Consider the following 17,811-nt stretch of genomic DNA (forward strand, 5'->3'; position numbering starts at 1 on the left):
TTCCTTCCTCTTTCCCTTCTTCCCTCCCTCCCTCCCTCCTTCCTTCCTTCCTGCTTTAATTTTACCTTCTGGTTTCCCATAGCTGTATTTGCCTTCTTTACTGATTTAATCCTCACCTTTGATTTCCCATGTAAATTTGTATTCCCCCTGTGTTTAGAACACTAAGTTTTCAGCCAATGGAAGAATTTTTTTTACTTCTCGCTCTAGTAAACTTTATGTATAGCATCCAAATCACTCTCTGTATCAGTGAATGGCTTATTCTGAATGAGTTTTTTCTACATGACATGGGTACAAGGATGACATTTCCCAAATCATCATGTAAGAAATAAATCCTGTAACTATCTCCCACTGGGAACCATTAAGCTGCTATAACTGTAGTTCAGAGTCAGCTTTCTTGCCTGTAATATTAAAGATCACCCTCCATTCCCTGAGGAATACCTTAAGTTGGGTACTATCTCACACTTGGCAACCGTAAGTAGCAGCTCTTAGCAAAAATATTTTAAAAAGCACTCTCCATTATACCCTGTCCTCTTATTACAATATGGACTACAGCTCTTATCACAAACTGTGTCAACACATAATTAACCTACTAAATGGTAAGTGCAGGAAGGAAATGTAGTGAAATATAGTAAGAACTCAGACATTTTAATTAAAATATGTTTTATTTCTAAACACTGCAGTAGCAAACAACAACAAAAGCAACAAGGGGAACTTCAAATTTTATTCGAAAAGAGCATTTTACAAATTAAGATGTTGAAAATTACCTTTCAAATAATGTTCTCTGTTCTCTTCACCAAACAATTAATGCTAAATAACTATACACTAAATTTTGATTAGGCAGGCTTAAACATAAATTCTGGGCTACTATGCCTTAGAGCAGTGGTTCTCAACCTTCTGGCCCTTTAAATACAGTTCCTCATGTTGTGACCCAACCGTAAAATTATTTTCGTTGCTACTTCATAATTGTAATGTTGCTACTGTTATGAATCATAATGTAAATATCTGATATGCAGGATGGTCTTAGGCGACCCCTGTGAAAGGGTCGTTCGACCGCCAAAGGGGTCGCGATGCACAGGTTGAGAACCGCTGCCTTAGAGGAACTATGGGTATAAGAGACAATATTTCTCATTCATGAATTTTATTCTTTTTTGTCCTGAAAGATATGGCTTATATTTAGGGAAAAATGATGCTAACATATTCATAGTGTATGAAGTTGTTATCTTCCACTTCAATTGATTTTACACAAAAGTGGCAAGGTAATTCAATGAGAAAAGAATAGCTTTTTTCAACAAATGGTGCTGGGAAAATTGGATACCCTCATGTAAAAAGATGAAGATAGCACTTACCTCATATCATACAAATTTTTAAATTCCAAATGAATCATGCTCCAAAATTTAATATCTAAAGCAATAAAACTTTTAGAAGAATATACAGAAGAAAATCTTTGTGACCTTGGACCAGACAAAATTTTTGAGACACAGTACCAAAAGCCCAAGTCATATTTAAATAAAAGAAAAAATAAACAGAAATTGGAATTATTCAAAATTAAAAAAACAAACAAAATAACTTTTGCACTTCAAAAGGCACCAGTAAGAAAATTAAAATACTGGGAGAAAATATTTGCAAATCACATATCTCTTAATTTGCATAATCTGAAGAACAATGTTACAATGATAAGATGGCAAACCCCAATTAAAAATTAGCAAAAATATTGATGACATTTCACCAAAGAAGACATATAAATGGCTAAGAATAGCATGGAAAAATTATCATGTTCAACACTATTAATTATTAGAGAAATACAAATGCAAACCACAATAAGAAACCACTTCTTCCCACTAAAATAGTTAAAATAAAAATGATAGACAATACAAACTATTGGAAAGGGTATGAAAAACTAGAATCTTCCAGGAAACAATTCCAGCATGAAAGCAGGGCTGAATCATCTGGAGTGGCAAGGGCATTTCCCCAAACCTGAAAAGGGATGATGGCTTGCTGCCAGACAGCTCAGGGCATCTTAATCTATATGTTATTGCCTCCTACTGGCCAAACACATGAACAGCTGAAGGCAATTTCTCCAAAACCTGATAATCTTACAATGGACTCTGTATAGGAAACCTGACCCTTTGAAGTGTATATCTCCACCTCGCCTTAGGACAAATTGTGTTAATAAAAAGTAAGGGGTCCTGAGACAAGGAGAACTTAGATTCTTTAGCTAGGCTCCTCTGACCCCCAAATGCTTTTCAAAATTATGCTTCGTCTCTGGACTCTTTATTAAGTTACACACAGCCCTTCTCCAGATTGCTGAACCCTTCTAGATGCTGGAACAAGAACCCCAGCAAGAATCCTCTTACATTGTTGGTGTGAATGCACAGTCACTTTGAAAAACAGTATGGTACTTTCTTTAAAATAAATTAATACGTGTCCAGCTAGTGTGGCTCAGTGGTTGAGCATTGACCTATGAACCTGGAGGCTACAGTTCAATTCCTGGTCAGGGAACATGCCTGGGTTGTGGTCTTGATCCTCAGTGGGTGACATTTATTCAGGAGGCAGTAAATCAATGATTCCTTTGCATCATTGATGTTTCTCTCTCCCTCTCCTTTCCTCTATGAAACCAATAATATATATATATATATATTTAAAAAAAGACCCAGTTATTTCATTTCTACAAATCTTCCAAAGAGAATGAAAACATGTTTTACACTAATACTCAACAGTGTTATTCATAAAGTTAAAAAGTGGAAAAAATCCATATGTTTATCAACTGGTGCACAAATAAACAGAATATGGTATATACAAACAATAGAATACTATTCAGCAATATAAATGGAATGTCTTACCAATGTTACAAAATGGATGAAGCTAAAAATATTATGCTAATCTAAAGAACTCAGGTCAAAGGACTGCTATATGGTCTGAGTCCCTTCATATTAAATGTACAGCAGTTCGACATATAGAGATGGACTAAGTGGTCGCTTGGGGTTGGGGTGGGACCGAGGATTGACTGACTGCAAATTGGCATCAAGGATAATGTTGAGTGATTTGAATATTTTAAATTGAATTGTGGTGTTGCTTGCACAACTGTATACATGTATTACAATGCATTAAAATGTATATTTAAAATGGGTGGATTTCATGGACCATAAATTATAATTCACTAAAGATGTTGAAAATAAATAATATAAGGAATTGTGAGGGGGGAAGGGGGTGTGGGGGGTATGGGAAGAGTTTGGACAAAGAGCTTACACGTATGGACGAGGAGAGGGGGTGGGCAAAGGCCTGAGGTGGGGTGGGAACCAGGTGGAGGGGAGCTATGGGGGGAAAAAAGAGGAACATCTGTAATCATCTGAACAATAAAGATTAAAAAAAATGGAACTGTCAAGGAAATGAGAACTGGTATTAGCATATGTTACTGATCTGATATTGGAAAAAAAAACAAGCTTGTCTCCTCTAAAACCAACCATTGCTCATACCATGCATAACAGAGCAATAGAGAGGTTATGATTTTTTTTCCTTTTGCAATGTCAATTTTGGCATAATTATTCTAACCTTTCCTGTCATTCTACCATTCTGCAGATATGAAGTTGTTCCATTTCATATACAGGGTGTGGCAAAAGTAGGTTTACATTTGTGAGTACTCGAAACAGAGTTTATTCTTGCATTATTATTTATTAATTATTGTGTTATTTTGATATGAACAACTATAAACCTACTTTTGCACCCCACCTTGTATATATTGTTTGGGCACTTTTAGTACCAGAGAAACTTTACATATTTACATGCAGATGACTTTATCTTTTGACTATTCCAGTTATTGAAAGGTTGACTTTAAGCTGTAACTTCTGTACTGTAAAATACAGTACAAGTTTGCCCTTTGAAATCAAGCACTCCTAGTCAGATGTTTATTCCGTATGAACACAGGTAAATTAATAGTGTTTTGTTTTAAAAATATATTTTTGCTGATTTCAGAGAGGAAGGGAGAGGGAGAGAGAGTCAGAAACATCAATGATGAGAGAGAATCATTGATCAGCTGCCTCCTTCATACCCCACACTGGGGATGGAGCCCACAACCCAAGCGTATACCCTGACCGGGTATCAAACACTGACCTCCTGGTTCATAGGTTGATGCTCAACCACTGAGCCATGCTGACTGAGCAAATAACAGTGTTTATTGTCTCAACTGTTTTCCCCAAGTTCTTCATTAAATCTTGGAACTTTTTGAAGAGATATTTCTTTTTATCTGACTATACTTCTATTCAACCATTTCAATTGTCTGCTTTTTTGGCAGTCATATCTTACTTTAATCATATTGAGCTTATAGGGAAGTAAAACTCTCATTTGTACTCATGCATGATGCTATTTAGACAGGTCTTTATTACCCAGGACTTGTAGATTTGAGTTAAGCAGCAGTAAAGAAATTTGACATCCTAAAATTTGTCATTTTGCAATGTAATGATTTCCAGTATCCCTTAAGAGTTTGCTCTAATCATCTTTTTATTGCAAATGGAATGAAATCTGCTTGGCCATTTATCAGAAACTCTGCCTATCCATGGGTTCCCTTGATAAATAAGCTGACTTTGAATGGGCTATTTATCATGTGGAGCCCCCTAAATAGCTCAAAGAAGAGTGAGTTTGTATACTGTCTTGTTCCAATAAAAATCCAGATGTCCAGTCTAAGACTAAATAGAATGATGATACAACAGCCATATTTGTATTGTGTTGGTTTATTTTTATGGCCTTATCATGTTGTTGTTTTTTTAATGAGACACTCTTACCCATCTCTCCCTACTTCAAGATTTCATTATTTCAAGAGTAGCCTTGAGACATTGGCTTAGCTCTCTTAACATAATGCTGAGCATATAATGTCACTAAATAAGGAAAATGACCTTTACTTACTCACCTTCATATTTTTTTGTATTTATAAATGTAACCTTATTCAAGAGTAGCCATAGTTGGGTTGGAACCTTGGGCTCTTTCCTGGTGAAATCCGAAACAGGCCAGCTACTAAGACCTGGGAGGTCAAGGGACAGCTGTCCGATTGGTAGGAGTCAGGTTTAATAAGCAAGGGGATTCAGGAGGTTTGTTTGGGACACACAAGCCTATCAGATCTCCACACCACCTGCCAGAGCATTGAGTTTAAATAGAGGCCTTACCAGTGTTCAGTCACATACACAGTCCTGATCGACTCAGAAACACTTTACATGCTCCAGGCTGCTTCCTGAAAAACCACTCTGGTGTTGGGAGCTGTGGGCTAAAAGCACTTTCCAAGCACAGTGGAGGGGTGAGGAGCCTCCAATTTCCGGGTACAGCTCTCAGCTCAACAGGAGTTCACATGCTCTGGATGACTTCCTCCCACACCTCTTGGCTTCTTTAGACTGGAGACACTCCAGATTTGTTTAATTCTATCATTCAGAGTCAGAAAGTGTTGAAGGAGCAAATAAGTGAGATACATAGCCTCTTTTCACATATCATATATTGCAACCTGTTTTCATTTCCTTTTCCTTTTTTTCTCCCTGCTTATATATTTCTGTGTAAAAAACACACACATACACACACATTAATTTACCCAATTCTTATTGTTCTATTTTAGTAGTAGACATTTGACTATAAAACCTAACATTACAACAAGCACTTGCCCAGTTGGAGTGGCTCAGTGGTTGAGCATCGACCTATGAACCAGGAAGTCATGGTTTGATTTCTTGTCAGGGCACATGCCCAGGTGTGGGGCATTCAGGAGGCAGCCAATCAATGATTCTCTCTCATCATTGATGCTTCAATCTCTCTCCCTCTCCCTTTCTCTCTGGAAATCAATAAAAATATATATTTCAAAGCAACAACAAAAACAAAAACCTAACAAAAAAACCCAACAATCACTGAAATATATGATTTTTATTTAGGTGTATTTTTAAAGAGGGAAATAATGAAGGCAAATAATAATGTGGCCAATCCAATTAAAAATAAGTGGACCATCAGGGGGTTGAGTAGGAGTTGGGAGGAGGAGGAAAAAGGGAGAAAAATGGGAGAGATCTGTAATACTATCAACAATAAAAAATATATTAAAAAATAAATGGACTATGAAAATACATAGAAAAAGGAGTTTAAAACTATTAAAATGGAAAATAGGATATTTATATAAAATATGTTTTAATATTTTATTGTTAGTAGCTCCAATTTGAAGTATTTATACTTCTAAAGAATATGATATCAGATATATTATGAAAGTTACTAATTGGGAAATAAGTAGACTTTGTTTTAAAATCAATATAATATCCAAAAGATAATAATGTCATCAAACTAAACAATTGTCCAGAACCATAAACATATTTTTAATAAAAGTTTATTTCTGCATACATGTTATAGAAAAAAGTATAAAATATGTTCAATTTAAAAATGTGATTTCTTATATCAAAAGTTTATATCAGATTTGTTTCTAAAATGTAAATCTTTTACATTTGTAAGAGATATAACATACAGGCACACAACAATATAAAGGTGTCAAGTACAAAAAATATTCAGATTTTTAGGTATATGATGTACTCCTAAGCTATTAACATATGCTTGAAGTTCTAGAGTGCATATACACTGATAGCAGTGAAATCTACTGCATTTTATATACTTGTTTTATAAATTGTTTACACTATTAATTTGTTGTTGTTAGTGTTATTATTCTTGCCATGAAGTTGACATCCAGTTGTATAATTTATCATGGATTGCCAAACATTATTATTTAATTTTTTTGGTAAATATCCCATATAATAAAAGGCTAACATGCAAATAAACCAAACAGCAGAACGACCGGTCGCTATGATGTGCACTGACCACCAGGGGGGCAGATGCTCAGAACAGGAGCTGCCCCCTGGTGGTCAGTGCGCTCCCACAGAGGGAGCGCTGCTCAGCCAGAAGCTGGGCTCATGGCTGGGGAGCACAGCGGAGATGGCGAGAGACTCTCCTGCCTACGCAGCAGCGCTAAGGAACCCTCAGGGGATGTCCGCCTGCCAGCTTCATGGGGAGCAGGCGTAAGCCAGCAGACGGACATCCCCCAAGGGGTCCTGGACTGGGAGAGGGCACAGGCTGGGCTGAGGGACCGCCCCCCCGCCACCAGTGCATGAATGTCATGCACGGGGCCTCTAGTCTATAAAATTGGACCTATCTCCCCTGTATTAGTAATGCTCACTCCAAACTTCCCATCAGTCAAGGATAACAATATTTCTTTAGTTATTTAAACTTGAAAATTCAGATTAATGTCTGTCATCCTTCTGTTCATTATCATCTGTATCCAGGAAGTCTTGGTATCTTATAATTTATTTCAAAAATGCATTTTCATTTATTTATTTTGTATCTTAATCCATGTCCTGTCCATCCCAGAATAATATTTGCTTCATACTCTTTCCCCTTCCTCAAGTCTCAGTAAATTAAAAAATAAGAAACTTAATATTCTGATCAATTTAATATATGTTGATGACAATATTTTTATTAAGATAAAAAAGTCCTGGTCGGTGTTACTCACTGTTAGAGCATCAGCCTGAGGACTGAGAGGTCTCAGGTTCTGGGTTGTTGTTCACTCCCTGCCCTGGTTGTGCATGTGAGGAAGGGAACCAATTGATATATCTCTCTCACTTTACCCCACCCCTTCCTCCCTTCCTCCCACTCTCTCTGACAAGCAATGGAAAAAAAAATATCCTCAGGTGAGGATTAATGAAAAAAAAATTAAAATTTCTATAACACATGTCCTAGATGCCAACCAGGCTAGTTTACAGAGGCTTCAAGCTTAAATATGTGAATCTTCCTACCCATCCACATTGTACTTTTCTTTTAGCCCGAGCTTAATCCCAGCTATATTTTGTGGTCTTCCCCAATATTTCACAACATATTAATGAAACGGAATTATTAGGCTGGAACCCAGATTCTTTGTCCGCCAGTATCGAAGAATGAATCCATGGACAGAAAGTGGTCTAGCAAAGGTGGAGATTTATTGAAGAATAAATACAGACTCCCACATGGGGAGCAGGGAAAGAGTCCCACAGAATGGACTCCCATGTGGGGAGGGGGAAAAGGGTCCCACCTTCCTTTTCCCTATGGCTTATACAGGCTGCAGATCCTGGGGCCTTGATATCCCCTCTGATTGGTCACTATTTCCCTAGACTGGTGACTATGGTAACTCTTGGTCTCAAAGGTCAAATCTCACTTGAGAAATGTGAGGCCCCCCCCACCTTCCTTATTGTTTTTCTGTTCCCTTTGGGCTTTCTTCCTCTCCTTCTGGATGAAGGACTTCCTTCTCTTTATTTTGTAAATATAGACCTTTTGCTGTTTCTAGCTCCCTCATTCTATGGAAATATTACCTGTTGCAGCTTTTCAGCTTCCCCATTCTATGGAAATATACCTCCTGCTGCTCTGCAACCCTGTGCTTCCTCCATGGTCCCCTTAATTTCCAAAATTTCCTAAACCTGTCCTATTTTACCCCCCTAATTCCTGTTTCATTAATACTGTTTATATATCCTGTGTTCCTTATTTCCACATATTTACTAATACTTATGGCTGCCCCCAAAACATACCTAATCAGAATTTTCCCCATTATGGGGAGTAGTAGGTGGTAGGAAGGTGAGAGTTAGGATTTTACTGACTGATGGCAGCTCCCAGGCTAAGGAGAAAGTTTATTATCTGGTGGTGCTAAATTAGATAACTCAGTTTGGGTAGGTGTCATTTTGAGAAAAAAGAGAAAAACATTAGAATGAGATCCTCTGAGTATGAATCATGATTCTGAATCCTGAAACTTATTGTCAGAGTGACCTTGAGAAAAGGACATTTCTCCTCTGAGCCCCAGTTATATCATCTATAAAATGGCAATTATAAATATCTTCTTACATTCTTGTTTGGCATTTAAATGAGGTAGTATTTATTTAAAACATACATGGTATTTAAAAATTTGTTTATTCCATATAATGCTGATCAAGTCAGAACATTACTGAAGTAGGTCTGACCTCTACCTGTTGCAACCTTGCTGAGTCTAAAGTTCACTGTTTTGTGACAAAGCCTTCTATTAGTTGCATCTTTTTTCTTTTAAAATATTATGTTTGTTTCTGTTCCTAATGGAGATACATTGATGATCTTGGGACAGAATGATATTTCATTGTAAGATTACTTCGTTTGTACATAGTGGTAAAATATATAGTTGCTATAATTCAATGGTTCTCAACCTTCTGGCCTTTTAAATACAGTTCCTCATGTTGTGACCCAACTGTAAAATTATTTTCGTTGCTACTTCATAACTGTAATGTAGCTACTGTTATGAATCGTAATGTAAATATCTGATATCCAGGATGGTCTTAGGCGACCCCTGTGAAAGGGTCATTCGACCGCCAAAGGGGTCGCGACCCACAGGTTGAGAACCGCTGCCTGAGGAACAAAAATTTCCCACTTGATCCCCAAATGTTTACTGTTTTGCATTCACCTCTAACACAAAGCGATGTACACTGTAGAATTCAATGATTATTTGTTTAATGAATTATTAAAATACCAGTCAGTTCATGATGGAAAAATGCTGTTCTTAATAATCAAGACTTTTCCCGCCATTGAAATTAAGCATTATAGAGCTGCTATGTTTAGATTTTGTATTCATATGGCAATAAAGAAATATTAGGTTCAAGCATTAGAGTTTAGTGATTATGAAAATAAGCTCTGGAGTTCAACTGCCTTGATGTAAATCCAGATTCCACTGATTACTATGTTTATGACCATTATCCGTTATTTAACTTCTCCGGTACTTCGTTTCCTCATTTCAAACTGCAGAAAATAATATTACCGCCTTCACATATGCCATGACAATGTATGTGAAATATTTAACCCTGTGCAGACATCCAGTTAGCGCTCAGTAAACACTAACCCATTTATTATTAGTAATAGTTTTTATAGTGTTTTATTATGATGACTGGTCAAATCTCATATCCTGCTACACTCTGGCAATTGGTTCTGTTCATTTATTTCAAGTCATCAGCTCACCCTAGAAAATCTGGATATTTTACTTTATTTTAAATCCCAAAATATGTGACCTCACAGTACTGTGAATTTATCTTCCCCTTCTGCCCCTTGTTATTGGCATAAATGTTATCTCAGGCTATCAGATGACTGTTAACCTTTTCTTGAACCCTCCATTTTTAGCTGCAGCCTACAGGAGCAAATCCATGGGGATGTAATTGACTTCCTTGTTTATGAGGAACAAGTGAGTGTGGCTGGTCTTTGCTTACTGCCCTCAGGCTACTTTTACACTGAAAACAATGATGAGAGTAAATGTGCCTGGAAATGTAAAGATCTCCCCCCAAAAAAGGAGGCAGTCTGGATAAATAAGGAAAGGGAGCTGCTGGCCTTCTGATTGGAAAATTCTTGGCGGTATTCCATATATTTCTCTGGAAATCCCAGTAGAGTCAAGCCATGCCACTCACAGGAGCCACTTTGGTCAGGTGCCTTTACACTGGTTCTGGACGTCAGCTGGTACCTAAACTGTGTGCATGGGCCTTTGATCCAGCCTCCGCTTTAAAGACAATACAAGCAAGGATGCATGATCTCCAAGATTTAAAACACTATTCCGTGTATTCATTCTAATTTTTTCTTCTTTCTACACTCTACATCCATGGCTTAATGAAATACTTTTATTTAATCTCATGGGATTTCTTACATTTTTTTTCCTTTTTAAAACGTTTCTATTTAACAATAAATACTACACTGAAGTGGCAAAACAAAGATGAAGAACATGGGATACTCTAGACATGCAAAACACCGGCTAGGCAATCTCAACTTTTTGTTGCTTTAAACTCAGATGAGAATGCATTAGATTTTGTTATTTCAATATAATCACTAGCCCTTCTAATAATTATTTTCCTCTAGGAAGGTTATGCATCTTTGTGACGTTGGCATCACTTTTAGTAACGTGTCTGTGACTGGTTAAGGAAATATAAGTAGAAGTGATGTTTATCACTTCTGAGAAATGTGTTGTTGGAAGAGATCTCCTGGTTTCTGTCTCCGCTCTCTCCCCTATGAAATTGGAAATGTCTCATCAACCAGGGAGGATTAAAGAAGTTGTGAAGCAAATGTACACTAGACCCACAATAGACAGGTCAAGGAGACAGAGATACGTATTAAGAGATGACTACAAACATCTGGGGAGAAAAGGTGAGAGCCTGAAGCAAAGCAATAATAATTGTGGGTAAAATAAATGATAAAATGATGCCTTAATATTATTTAGGCAGTCAAGTTGATGGCACTTGTTGATTTATTGAAAGTAGGTGACAATGTTTGAGTTAAGGCCCATGTTACATCATATTTTAATTTTTCACAGCCTGTGGTGAATTTTTCTTTTTTTATTGTCTATCTAGCTCTCTTTTGCCAACATAATAACCTTCAATAACATGATTTTGATGATGTCATTCCTTTTCTAAACAGTCTCCCATGGTTTCCCATTGCTATATAACTAAGTTCTAGCTTCTTAGCCTTAATTATCTCTAATTATTTTTAATATTCATTTCCTACTTTTCAGGGAATTCCTTCCTTAAAGAAACCCTACTCATTTATCCCCCCAAAAAATAAAAAATGATTTTTAGTTTCCAGTTAATTGCCTTGTCCTAGTCAGCATGTTTGTTCATTTTAGCACTTATTTTCTTAACTCTAATTATGTTAATTCTTCTTATGTGCTTTAATCAGGATAGACTAGGTTATATGACCCCAAAACTTCAGTGGCTTGCAGATCAAAACTTTATTTTCTTCTTAAGCTACATTTTCATCTTGAGACACCTAATACTCCAATGTTCTCTTCATTCAACAATCTAGCTGTGAATAAAGCCTCTATACGAAGTGGGTACAAATTTATATTTGTTCTTCAATATTCTGCTTAGAAGTGATGTTATCTTTCATTCCTATCAAAGCAAGTCATATACCAAGACTAGAGGAGAAGTGTATTTCTCCCTCAGGGTGGAAAAGCAAAATTCCGTAAAAACACACATCGATATAATTTACCACATCACTTTCAATCTATTTCAAATTCTGTTGTTTTCATTAATCTAAACCTTCCCACCCCATTTTCAAATGCTATTTCTTTCAGAACTTTTGTCATTTGTACTAATTACATAACACATCTTGTAATGTAAACAGTGGTTGACAGATATTTCTTAAAGTGACAGATACTAAACATTTTAGGCTTCAGGTCATAGATCCCTGTGGCAATTATTCACTTCTGCAATTATGGTGCACAAGCAGTCATAGAAAGTATGGAAAGAAAGGTTGTGACTGTATTACAAAAAACTTTACTTACAAAAGTAGGTGCTGGTCCGTAACAGTAGTTTGCAAATCCCTTCCTTAGAGCAATGATTCTAAAACATGTGTGCATTGGGGTCATCTAACAGATTTCTGGGTAGCACCTTAAAATTCCTGATCCAACAGGAACGGGGAGGAGCTTGATAAGTTGCCTTTTTAATAAGTTCCCATGTGATGCCATCGCTACTTGTCTGGGGACCGCATATTAAAAACCATCGACCAACGGAACAGAGACAGTGTTCTGTATTTGATGACTTGTTATTTGTGAATTCAAATAAATAAATAAATACACTTTATTTTAAAATTAAGAAATAAATATGGGTCCTGGCTGGGTAGCTCAGTTGGTTAGAGCATTGTCTCTATATTCCAAGGTTTTGGGTTCCATCCCCTAACAGGGCACGTATTAGAATCAACTGATGCATAAATAAGTAGAACAACAAATCTCTCTCTCTCTCTCTCAGTAATCAATAAAAATTTTTAGAAAGCAATAGCTAATGTTTATATTTCCCGTTTCATTAGCATATTCCTTTCTTCACCAAAGCCAGATGACTCCATTCTGCCAGAGAAAGTGCCGAATAGAATTTTATTGGCTACATGAGTGAGTTATAATAAACTGAGTGCTTCTTTTTTTTTATAGTGACAAGCATACAGTGCTGTAAATATTGCACATTTCTATGCCTCTGTCACATGATGGACAGGTAACAAAATTGTTTTGTTTGCAAAGTGTCCCCAAGCTATTTCAACTTGTCAGGACACACAAAGCTTCGCTACACTAAATGCATCAATCCATTTGTATTATTTCAGTGGAACAAAAAGATTTTAGAAAGACACATTAATTTTATTCTTATTCAACAGTGACATTGAAAAAACACATTCTTATTTGTGTAGTGGTTCAAGCTACCAATCCTACTTTTATTTCTCCATATTTTAAACTGCATAGAGATTCTGTACTCAAGATTTTTGACATACTTACATTAAATGATTACCCCAAATATTGCTGCATTCTTAACGTATAAATGATAAAATGACAGATTCTTGGAGAGAAAAGAAATGATTCCGGATGCACTTAAGTACATTTTTATTCGCTATTTGGTACCCCGTTAGTAAAATCGTTGGAGGAGATCATGGAGCACATTATCACCAGTGGACCAGAGCAGGGCGAGGGCCATCGCAGGCTCCTCACCATCCCCTGAGCAGGGAATGTGCATTCTGCCCTCCACTCCGCAGTGGGAGCCTTCTGCAAGTTAGCAGTCTTGAACATGAAAGGTGCTTGTTGTTGAGATCATCAGGACTGTTTACGTGTCTGAACACAGGTGATACCTCTATTTAAACCCTTAGTATCCTCATGAGCAGGTGTGCAGCGCCCAAACAGGCTGGTTTGTTGTAAATTCTCTGACTTTTTAAACCTGCCATCTACCAATCTTAAGCTCTGCCTCTTAGGTCTCCCTTTGCCCTCCATGTACAGAAATGTAAAGCAAGACCACCACGGATAAAGCATGCATTGGAGTTGTGCAATCTTGGCGAAAGTAGTATTGTTCTTTTCAATAGTATTAGTCTTTATGATAAGATTTAAAAATCATTATACTATCCTATAAAGTTGCAGAGAATCACTAACAAACCCCCTAACTAAAAGACACTTAATATTAATAAAAAAAACCTTGCAATATATTAACATACCAAACCTAGATCAATCCATATAGTCTGAACACTAGTTCCTCACAGAATCTGGACCAAGTCCAGCATGCATAGAAACGGGTGAATGAATCAGTAGAAAGTGCTTGGACAAGGTTATTACCATTTAGCACCCGATTCTTGTGCAAAGTTTATTGAATCAGACGCCTTCCTGGTCAAACGGACTTGATTCAGTGGCAGCCTGAGGACTAGAAACCCAGCCCCTGGCTTCTCAGCGGATAGTTCTTAGATTTTCAACAGTCCACACCTGCTCCCACTTCAGCAGCCCAGAACCTTCGCGCGCCCGCAGGCTCCTCCAGCGAGTGTTCCGTGAGCTACCGAGTCCGTCCTTACAATCCAAACACGAGACAATGGACGCTCGTGGGGGAAAGGCACAAACAAGATCCATCTCAAAGGCGGGATTCAATTACTTTTCACAACTCAGCGACGCGTCCGAGGCACGCGGCGTTTTGTTTTGCGGGCGGGGAGATGCCTGGCAGGGACGCCGGGCCCCCATTGGCTGGCCGCTCGCCGCTGCGGTTGTGCGGGAGCCGCCGGGAGAGCATCATTGATCAGACGGGGAAACGTGGAGGGAGCGACGCACGGGGGTCCGGGCGCTTCTGAGGAGGGAGGCTGCCTCTTCCAGGGAGAAAGTCGTGTGCACCGGCTGCCCCGCGGGAAGAACCTCCTGGGAATGAGAGGGAAGCAAATGCCAGGCAGTGTGTTGCTCCCGTGATTTAAAAGGAAGAGAGCGAGAGGCAGAGACAGAGAGACGGGGGAGACGGAGGAGGGTCTCACCTTCGGTGCATCGCTGGGCTGCTGCCTCCTGCTGCTGCCCTTCCTGCTGCTGCCGGTGCCGCGGCTTCTGCCATCAGGTAAGGCTTCCCCCTGCGCTTGGGATCGCATCCTGTAGGATCGCTTTGGGGGACGCGCACCGACATCCATACATGATTAATAAAGTGTTGCCTGGCGCCGTCAGCAGCCCAGCGAGGCTGCACACCCATCTGGCATCTGAATTAGGAGCCGGTGCAGGGTTGGGCTTTGGGAAACTTCCCTAAGTTCTAAACAAGTCAGTCTCCAGTCTTCAGGGCCAGAGGTTACATTCGAAGGGGAGGGAAAGAAAGATTTTAGCTACCGATGTGCATTTCTTAGCATGGCTGGATTTTCGAATGACAATAATTAGGTATGCTAGGTTATTTTATAAACGGCTTTATTGTTACCTAAATTTTTTACGGCAAAATATGCAGTGTGTTGTTTTTAAACAGCTTCTGTAAATACCTGTCTCTGCTGATTCTTGCTAAAATACAAAACCCCTTCTCCGTGTACATTTTACAACTTCACCCTTCATTAAAAAAGAGTTTAAAGGTTTTAATAGCTAGTCTTCCAGTGTACAGCTACCTCACTTAGCTACAACAAAACTAATTTGGAAGAAGTGGAAGGGAAATTGATGACCGGAGTACTGTGGGTTATATAATATGCATTTCAAAATTATCGTAAGGGTATTCAGCCTTTGGTGGTACATTTGAAAAGTAAGACATGTGTGCACTATAGAACATGCAAGCAAGCCATTGTTCAAGGAGACCTTCAGCGTTTTATAAATATTTTCCTCCTAAAACATCATTCTTTCTTTCTTTCTACATGGAATCACAGTGACTTCAGAATCTCTGTAGTTCATAGTGCTTGATGTCACTTGCAGACAGCTTTCTCTGTACTCTCTGGAGAGGGGACTGACATACTTTTGGCAGATTTTTGTGACCATGTCATGCTTCTCAATTTCTCACCAGGTATTTTGAAGCTCATTCACAAACTGCTCAGCTGGAAAATTGCCTTACTTCTTACTGACTGAGGGGGAAAACGATTTAAATAGGGTAGGTTCTGAAAACATGTTTACAGTTTTAAATTACCCTCTACATGACCAAAAACATGATAATCCAACCATGCCAAGCAGGTATTAGTTTGCTTAATCTTTTCAGCACACCTGATCAGTTTTAAGATTTATAAAATGATATCCAGACACACAGCTGGACATATTGAACCTCATCATCCAGTGACATTGTTTATTCATTAAATGATCCTAAGCAATTTGAGAATCATTTTAATTTATATATTTTATTATCATTTCTAGAAAGGAGTTTAATTGAAGTGGTTTATATTACATTTCTCCCCCCCCCCCCCCCCCCATTTAAGCTGAAGGTCTCTTCAGAATTGAAAGGCAGGTGGGTACTAGTCCTGAGCCATAAGCAGGTGCTTAACAAATTGTTTTGGAATGCTCAAGAGCTTAGCTAAGCACAGAGTAGGAACTTCACTTTACTAATTTCACCGGCACACAGGCTTATTCAGTAACAAGACTGAGTGGCTGTCCTCCACTTGCTATAGAAACTACTGGAATAAAACAAAAGGTTTCATATTAACTGGAAAATCCAATTCCAAGAGGTATTTTCCCCTTACTAGTAGTTTTTAACCTGAAGACTGACATCCAAGTTTAATCCTGCCAATGTTAAGCCCCTTCCCCATAAAAGCATATCCCTCATTTTCTTTTCTATTGTGTTCAGCAAATCTCCCATTGCTGGATTCTTAACTTCTGCTGTGTACCATTTTCAGTCAGTAGGGGGAAGTTTTCAGGCCAGGAATCATTTTTTTTCCTACTGGACCTCCTTCCTTCCACTGATCTGCTTAGTGAGGTGATCATTAGAGATAATTTCCACAAAAAGAATTATTATGGGAGGGGAGATGCCATTTGTTCTACATGTGGTATGATACATATTATGTTCTCATCACAGGAAAACCAGTGCTTAGTTTATGGTGAAAATAAAATCCCTGTTAGTGAGTCACGTGACACATACTCCCACCTCAACCTGACTGCATTCTTTAAGAATGGAGCACTAAACTGCTGTCCTTACACTGAGCATCTTTTGCATCTGGTATTTTTGTGACATGTATAAAATGTAATAGTATGTGACATTGGTTGAAATCAATTTTCATTTAGTGGTTGATAAGAATTTCTGTCACTTCTACATTTTTAAAATACCCTGTGATGAACATCAAATCACTCTTGTTAATAAAATGGAACTTGGAATAGTCTGATTTAACTGTTTTTAAATAAAATGTGAAATATTACTGTGTTTGAACACCTATGTCATTCAGATGTCATACCATTAAATCTAATAATTGTAATAGGAAGATTCATAAAGTGATGGTTCTCTTCAGAAGTGAGCCATGTTTTTATGTAAAAATATCAAATATAAGGACTTGTGTAATAAAATGAATTACTAGCCTTAGCTGGTTTGGCTCAGTGGATAGCACATTGGCCTGCAGACTGAAGGGTTCTGGGTTCGATTCCGGTCAAGGACACATGCCCAGGTTGCGGGCTCGATGATCCCCAGTAGGGGGTATGCAGGAGGCAGCCAATCAATGATTCTTTCTCATCATTGATGTTTTTATCTTTCCCTCTCCCTTCGTCTCTGAAATCAATAAGTATATATTTTAAAAAATCATTTTATAGAAAAAAATGAGTTACTAGTAGACTGGGTCATAAATGTCTCCATACTTTCAAAGGAAAAGTGTGATTACAGAGTTTTATTTAAGGTAAGGTAGTATTCTTTTAGTCTTTTAACAAATTAAAGCTGTTTTTATAGTAATTATGTCCTGTGTTACTATGTCAGTTACCACATCAATAGATATTTTGCTTATAATGTGACACCAATTCATGATTCTATTTATATTAAACTATAGGTGGAAATTATTGTACCTTTCCTGTTTAATAAAGATTGAGTTTTATTTTTATGAATTTATATCAAGAAAAATAAACTTAATCATTAGATAAGGGAAAATTAAGATTTT

Source organism: Myotis brandtii, unplaced genomic scaffold (assembly GCF_000412655.1).
Source record: "Myotis brandtii unplaced genomic scaffold, ASM41265v1 scaffold440, whole genome shotgun sequence".
NCBI lineage: Eukaryota > Metazoa > Chordata > Mammalia > Chiroptera > Vespertilionidae > Myotis > Myotis brandtii.